The sequence below is a fragment of the Arvicanthis niloticus genome, chromosome 13 (assembly GCF_011762505.2).
Source record: "Arvicanthis niloticus isolate mArvNil1 chromosome 13, mArvNil1.pat.X, whole genome shotgun sequence".
NCBI lineage: Eukaryota > Metazoa > Chordata > Mammalia > Rodentia > Muridae > Arvicanthis > Arvicanthis niloticus.
Genome location: NC_047670.1, coordinates 77616000 through 77624524, shown reverse-complemented (window position 1 = coordinate 77624524; position 8525 = coordinate 77616000). Strand labels below are relative to the sequence as shown.

The window sequence follows — 8525 nt, the reverse complement described above, 5'->3', positions numbered from 1 at the left end:
TCAAGTCCTGCTCTGGTCTTGGTCTACAGAGAGAGTTCCAGACCAGCTACACAGAGAAGCCCTGTCTTGAAAGATTACAAAAAAGATGGTCTCACTCTATACCGCATGCTTGTCTGGAACTCATGACAGTCCCCACCTCTCCCACCCCTACACCACCCCGTTTTATTTAGCCTAGGCTGGTTTACAAACATAAGATACCATGTCTGGCCCTGGAGAAGTTTTTGTAGCAGTTTTGTTTTTTGTTCCTGTGATGAGGATTGAACCCAGGAATTCACACATGCTAAACTGTACCACTGAGCTGCATTCCTACCCCTTCTAGGCCAGCTTTGGTTGTTTGGGAAAGATTTAGCTTGTTTTAAAACCATGTGCATAAAGGAGGACATGGAAGAAGCACACTGACAAATAATCCCAAGTGCTCTTTGTAGGCTTGTTTGCAGATTACAGACAGGGAGGGTGAGTGGCTCTTGTGTGTGGACTTGGTGTTTCCAAGACTTTTACCCAAAGCACACTTCTCTCCTAATGAGCAAAATTGTGTCCTGCTTTATTTCCAAGCTCAAATGATTGCTTTAAGGTCAGCAACAGCATAGTAGCATTTCTTTCTGTAGCTATGCAGTCTTAAGTGAGTAACTAGACTATTTCCTCTGCAGAGGATGTTAGTGCATTGAGAAGGAATGTGCCCCCAAAGTCTGGAGATAAGTAACTCTTTTGATTCGGTTGTTTTGGTAATAACAAAACAAAACTGCATGCTGCACTTCAGCAAGGAACTATGAACTAGTTTTGGAAAATAACAGATTTAAGTTTAATTGCAACAGAATTGAGCAAAGGAATTCAAAAGAAAATAGTTCCAGGTATGGTGGCTTGTGTAACCAGCCTTGGCAGGCTGAGGCAAGAAGATTGTCCTCATGTTTTCGAACAACCTTGGCTACATAGTGAATTCTGAAACAAACATGAGGGAAGGAAGAAAAGAGAGGGAGAAACTAATTTTTCTGTATAATTTTTCAAAATAAAGTGATACTGTCATTCATGAAAAATCCTAGTTTGTGGGATGGGTACAAGGCTTCTGTGGTAGAGTGCTTGCTTAACAATGCCTGAACTCTAGTTTGTTCCCCAGCACTGTATACTTGTGTTTTGTTTTTTTTGATTGGGGCCTTGCTATATAAGCTTCAAACTTCATTTCTGTGTCAACCCTCCCAGATATAAGATTACAGCAGAAACACCACCATTAGCCCCTGTATATAGGTTTGGTTTGGTTTTTTGATATAGTATCTCAATACTCAGTATATGTATCACATAATATTTGATCCTATCTCAAATAAAAAGGAAATTTTTTTTATTTTTTTGTTTAGATTTTTAGTGACCTGTATGTATCTATATGTATATGCACATATGTGCAGATACCCAAGGAGACCAGAAAACTACATTGGACCCCCTGAAACTGGAGTTGCAGGTGGTTGTAAGCCACCCAGTATGGGTGCTGGGGTCCAGTGGACTCAGGTCTTATGCAAGAACAGCAAGAGCTGTCTCAGCAATCCTGGAGTTTGCTGTTTTGGAACATCTCTTTCCTCCTTAGAACTTATTCATAGAACATTTGGCCTTCTGAAATGTGCATAGCACTTGATGTAGAAGAATGTTCACATATGTTAATTTAGATAGCTCACAAAATAAGTTTATTGTTTGGGTTTGGGGTATCAATAGTCTACATTTTATCTTTTTGTTTATTTTTAAGATTTTTTTAATAATTTAAATTTTATTATTTAGTTTGAGAAATAATAATCTTGGAAAAGAGACATTTACATCAGAATGCACAGCAAGGATCCAGGAATATCTTGTTAGACTTTAAAGGATGTAGCAGAGTTAAAAATCATGCCAGAACCAAACACTGGCCACAGATTAATCTGTGTCCAGGTGGGAGTCACAATGACTGGAAACTGGCTTCACTCCAAACACTGGCCTAGTTCCAGGGTCTTCATGGCTTCCTCCAGCTTGAGCATTCCTCTTTCCTGGTGTAGGCAGTACCTCTCAGCCATGGACTGAAGCATCCATTTAGCCTGAAGCTGGTGATTGTAAGAGCCATAAATTAAGACGTCGGTAAGTTCAGAAATTTTCAGAATCTTCAGCTCAAACATGGCCTGACTCACTTGCTTGATGTGAGGCATCCAAGATCCCTGTGGGCCAAACAGAGATTTTAGCACCAGTATGTGGGCTTGTAATACTTCTGGATCTCTTAGGTCTTCAGCAACTTTCACCCATGGGGCGATATCCTTACGGGTCACGAGGGTTCCCATCTTAATTCCTGACAAGGAACCAGTTTCCAGGGAAGACTAGGTCAGGCTTAACCGTGATGGCCCACAGATCGAGATTCTTGAGATTGTATTTTAATTACATATCTCCCCTCTCTGTTCTCCCTCCAAACCCTCCCATATACTCCTCATATACTCTCCTTCAAATTTATGGCATTTTACATCACTTATTATATATATATATATATATATATATATATATATATATATATATATATATATACATATGTGTGTGTGTGTGTGTGTGTGTTTGTGTGTATATGTACATATATATATAATTTGTATATATGTAACCTGTTGAGTTGGGTCCTTTTATAATGTTACTTTTATGTATGTTTTCATGCCTGATTGTTTGGCAGTAAACAAGCAATTAGTGCGTCTTCTTCACTGAAGGACACCTATCCTACTCAGCTTTATTTAGTTAGCTGTAGCTCTTTATGTAAGGTCAAGGCCTCCTGGGCTTTATCCCTGTACAGTTTTGTGCATTCATTGATGTCGTCCTTGTTCAGCTTATGTTTTCAAAGTCATGTTGGTGGGATTTTACAGGTGTAGCTTCTGATGTATTTTCTTTAGCAAACTACTAATTAAAACTACCTTCCTGTCTGGTTCACAAGCTTTAACAGACTACTTATAGTATTTATTGGCCCTAGAACTCATACATCTGGTTTTGTTTGCTGGAAATGTTTGGAGGTTCCAAAACCTAAAGAAGTGGCTCTTACCTTTAGTGCTCATGTATATATCTCTGGGACCTTGTTGCCTCAGAATATCCTTGTCAGAGGATAATATAAAGAATGGAAAGGACATAAATAGTTAAATATTTGTCTCATTTTCCATTAAAAACAAATATTATCATTTAAAATTAAAATGGGGCTAAAGAGATGGCTTGGAGGCTAAGAACACCAGCTACTCTTACAGAGGAGACCTGGGTTTAAGTTCTAGCACCTACATGGCAATTGCTACCCATAAGTCCAGTCTCAGGAGATTAGAGGCCCTCTTCTGCCTGCCTTAGACACTGAATACACATGGTACACAGACAAATATCCAGGCAAAACACCCATACACATAAAACTTTTTTAAGTAAAATGTTTTTTTAAAGTCATAGCTGTTTAAAATCATTTATAAAAGTTACCTAAAGAGCTAGACTCTGGGTTTTGCACTTTGATTTTATGCAGGGTTTTTGTGCTCTGCTTCAGTCAGAACATTTGCTTTGCTTTTTTTTTTTTTTTTTTTTTTTTTTTTTTTTTTTTTTTTTTCTTTCAAAGATTGACTTTCTCTCAAGGGTTCTAAAAGTGCCATTTCGATTTGCAAATCTTCTCTCCAGGAATGAACAAGTATCGATAATAAGTGATGCTCGGCTCTCCTGGTAGCTGCACCTGAGCTGAAGAGGGGAAATATTTAAATTTCACATGAAATAATTCCCTACAGTAGTATTTTCTCACTGGAGAGGCAGATAAAAAGCTGCAGTATCTACTACATTGGCATTAGATCCTTTAGTTGTCTTCTTCATCAGAGACAGAAGCTGAAGGGAGATCATTTTACATTTTGTGTTTTGTTTTAGAGGCAAGGTCTCATATGTCTAAGGCTGGCCTCTGGTTCAGTGATGACCTTGAACTTGTGATCTTCCTCCAGCCTATGCCTCTGCCTCTCAAGTGTGTCACCAGCTACTTCTACCATTGCATTGTTTTGTTGTTTTGTTGGGTTTTTTTTTTTTTTTCAGATGGAGTATCTCTGTGTAGCTCTGGCTGTCCTGGAACTCAGCTCTAGACCAGGCCAGCTTTGAAATCAGAGATCCACCTGCCTGTGCCTCCTGAGTGCTGGGACTAAAGGCATGTGCCACTGCTGTCCAGCTACTTCTCCCATTCTTAAGAAGGTAAATTGTGATATGGCAATGCTTAACTGTATAAGGGATACTGGATCAAACCCCAGGCTTTGAGCATGCTAGGCAAGCATTCTACCACTGAGTACACCCCCAGACATGTACTGCTTATATATTTCTTTGCTTACTAGTTACTGAGGGAAGGGTTAGTTGGCTGGCTTGGGTTTTTTTTTTGTTTGTTTGTTTGTTTCTTTAGTTGGGGCCTTCCATATAAGCGTCAAATTCTCCAACTTCTGCATCAACCTCTCCCAGATGTGGGAGATGTCCGCCATCATCTCCTGTATGCTATTTGTTTTGGTTCAGATTTTAAATTGTACCTTAGTATATACCCCAGACTGGCCTAAAAATCTCTATATATCCCAAGTTGGCCTGTAACTTTTTTGAACCTTTTGTATCTAGCTTCTGGAGTCCTGCCCTTACTGGTATGTATAACCACACCCAGCCCATACTGAGATCAGTTGAGCCTGTGTATGAACACAATGTTTTCCTTTATATGGCAGGTCTGCAGGCTCCAACTCTTACATTGCAAGAACAGCACTCTCAGCCACAACCGTAGAGAATACAGATTGGTCAACAGATTTGTGTTTGTGTTTACCTTATTTAAAGGCTATTTTAAGCTGGGTGTGGTCCACATCACAGTCTCAGTATTTGGGAGGGGATAATAAATTTTTTAATTTGGAGGAAGGGGCAGAGACGGGGTCTTTATTTGTAGCTCTGGCTGTCCTGGAACTTGTTATGTAGTAAGTCCTTTTAAAGTAAAATAGGACCAGGACTGTAGCTCAGTAAAGTGCTTGCTCATTACACACTACAACCCTGGCTTCAGTTGTCAGTGACTCGTGGCGTGGTGGTGCCCAAAATCACTTCTCTACTCTCAGTTTTTCGTGTTTTTTAGCACAAGTAAAAACATCCTGAAATTGTGGTCTTTGGTAAGGAGATACATTTGTCAGGGCTGGCAGGAGAGTCAGAAGCTCAAGGTCATTCTTGGCTACATGGTAAGTATTTCTGGCTGTCTGGGAACTTGCAACGTAGACCAGACTAGTCTGGAACTCACAGAGATCTGCCTATCTCTGCCAACATCCCACAATAGCCCTCACCCCGACTCCCAGGGTTAAAGGTATTTGCTACCACACCAGCTGAGACTCTGTGTCTAAACAGTCACTTAAAGCATGCTTTTTATACTTCCTCTGTTGTGGTTCTGTTTGCTCAGACTTGGATTAGAGGTTGTTCTTAGACAGTCCTTTCTCCAGATCTTCATAACAGAGATGTACATTGAAAATGAAGGAAAGCCGGGCGGTGGTGGCGCACGCCTTTAATCCCAGCACTCGGGAGGCAGAGGCAGGCTGATTTCTGAGTTTAAGGCCAGCCTGGTCTACAGAGTGAGTTCCAGGACAGCCAGGTCTACACAGAGAAACCCTGTCTCGAAAAAAACAAACAAACAAACAAAAAAAAAAAAAAAAAAAAAAAAAAAAAAAAAAAGGAAAATCTTGATGGAGACCAGAAGTTCCATTGGGATGCCCTTTTATTGATGGGAAGTTTTGTGACAAGAGTTCCTTTAGCTTTTTAAAGCTTCTGAAAAATATACATTGCTGGTATGTAACTTTAATGGAAATAGTGTATGCAATGTGAAACATGATGCTTTTAAAAGCAAAGAGAATGATAAACAGGTCTGGATAGTGGTTCTCTCTAAGGACCCAGCATGATAGGATTAAGACAAACACAGATGGTTATTATCACTATCTACTTGATAAATTCCAGTGGGGAGTTTCTTAGGGTTTTGATGTTTTTGTAGGACCAGAGCTTGAATCTACTGTGTACCCAGCCCTTTTCAGTATTTATTGTTTCATGGGTATGTACTAAGTACTTCAGATGTGTTTTTTAAATATTAAATATTTGCTGCAGGCAAATATCACCTAGGTGAAAATCTCCTGAAATTTGATCTTTGCTAAGACTATAACAGTTTCTTAATGGTAAATTATGATCAGAACTTCATGTTTCTGGTTGCTAACTGCATCCAGCTTCCTTAATTTTTGTCTGTGTGCACAAAATTTCTCTCTCAAACTGCTTATGTTTGAGCTCATTTCCATAATTTGCCTGAATTCTATTATCAGTTACTCCTTAATTTCCTTGACCTCCTTGTACTTCTACTGTCTGCTTCACTAATCCCCAAGTCAAGAGAAGCCCTGGCTCTTCTAATCTATTCCTGGTAGGATTGGCATAGAAAATACCCTATCTCCCTGACACCACCAGTGAGACATGATTTCTAATCTCAGACTCATTCCTGATTTGTCTGGTTACTGTTATAACCTTTTTTGTGTGTCTTGTCTTGTCTTGTCTTGTCTTAGATAGTCTCACTATGTAGTCTTGGAATTTAAGGGCAGTCTTCCTGCCTTAGCCTGAATACTGAGTGAATTCTAAGTGTGAACTAACACATCCATGCCTCCTTCAGGCCAAACACCAAGTATGTATATGGTGTACACACATACATGCAGGCAAGCACTCATATACATAATAAACATGAATCTTTAAAAAAAAAAAAAAAAAAGGCAAGTAACCAGAGTTAGATCTCTAGGACCCATATGGTAGAAGAAAAAAATTTAATTCCAGTTCAGTGGTGGTGGCACATGACTTTAAATCTGGCACTTGGGAGGCAGAGGCAGGCAGATCTCTTGAGTTCAAGGCCAGCCTCTTCTACAGAGGAAGTCCCAGGACAGCCAAGCCTACACAGAGAAACTCTGTCTTGAAAAAAATAATTTTTTGTTTCATTTTTACTTTGCCCACCAGAAAAGGCTTTTAGAGCATTTAGTATGTAGCAAATTGCACAAAATTCTACATATTTTGTAGATTTAGAACATCACATTTTATTCCACATAATCTGAGGTGGCTACTCTTAGATTTCCCACTGGTAAATAAGAAAAATGAGGGTCACAGAATTTACATGATTGAGAGTTGTTGCTTGAGCTGGGCGGTGGTGGCGCACGCCTTTGATCCCAGCATTTGGGAGGCAGAGGCAGGCGGATTTCTGAGTTCGAGGCCAGCCTGGTCTACAGAGTGAGTTCCAGGACAGCCAGGACTACACACACAGAGAAACCCTGTCTCGAAAAACCAAAAAAAAAAAAAAAGAGAGAGAGAGAGAGAGAGAGAGAGAGAGAGAGAGAGAGAGAGAGAGAGAGTTGTTGCTTGGTTACTATGAAAGAAACAAAATTATAATCATGTCTACAGCTCCAAAAGTCAGTACTCTTAACCCCCACTGCATTTTACAGTTGTCCTACCTTGGTCATAGACTAACTCACTGTCCCTAAGGTGCTCTTTAATGAGCATATTGTTGGGATCTGGAGAAGTTGACTCAGTGGTTAAGAGTACTTATTGTTACAAAGGACCTGAGTTTGATTCCCAGCATCCACATGGAAGCTAACCATGTCCTAGGGAGCCAGGCATGTGTACAGACATTATTACTCATATACATAAAATAATAAAAAATTATAGCCATAGCATCCACAGGTCTTGTTTTCTGTTCCTGATGCTTTCTGCCTGGTATAATATCTTCAAATTCCAACTCAAAAGTTGTCTCCTCATTTTTTACACTCTTATTTGTTCTTTTTTTTTTTTTTTTTTTTTTAATGTAGCTCTTGGCTGGCTTGGAACTCACAGTGCTCCATCTGCCTCTGCTTCCCAAGTGCTGCTGGGATTAGAGGTCCATACCACCACATCTGGCTCATACTTTGTTTAGTAACATTGAGTTTATGGAACTCACTTGTTTTTTTTAAGATTTATTTCTTTATGCATATGAGTATGCTGTAGCTGTCTTCATACACACCATAAGAGTGGCATAAGATCCCATTACAGATAGTTATAAGCCACCATGTGGTTGCTGAGAATTGAACTCAGGTCCTCTAGAAGAGTAGTCAGTGCTCTTAACTGCTGAGCCATCATACAGCCCCTAGAATTCACTTCTAAATGCCTGAATCAGTCAGAGTTTAGAAGAAAACAGAAAACATACTTGACATATTAAGCATAAGGCTATTTGATGATGACATCATCTGAATAGCTGTAGGCCTCTTAGGAATAACTCTCAGGACACCACCAGACTAAGACACCATTGGGCCTGCAGCTTCTGGTGGTTTCTGACTAAGCTTAAGGAAATGACAACATAGCTAAAAGCCCACAGTATTCTTGAGATGGGGGGGGGGTTGTTTGTTTGTTTTTGTTTGTTGTTTGTTTTTAGAGTTACTGACTAATACAGACATCTGAGAACTGGTCATCTGATGAGGGGTAAGAGGAAGCTTGGTATTCAGTGTATTGAGCACTCAGGTTTACTCTCAGATGTATGAGGTTTTCAGTGTTTTCTATTC

The 8525-nt window shown here is 39.7% G+C and overlaps 1 pseudogene; it reads right to left on the bottom strand.

The window, feature by feature from the left end:
- Positions 1-1640: 1640 nt before the first annotated feature.
- Positions 1641-2390, bottom strand: LOC117718750 (developmental pluripotency-associated protein 5A pseudogene; annotated as a pseudogene).
- Positions 2391-8525: the final 6135 nt, after the last annotated feature.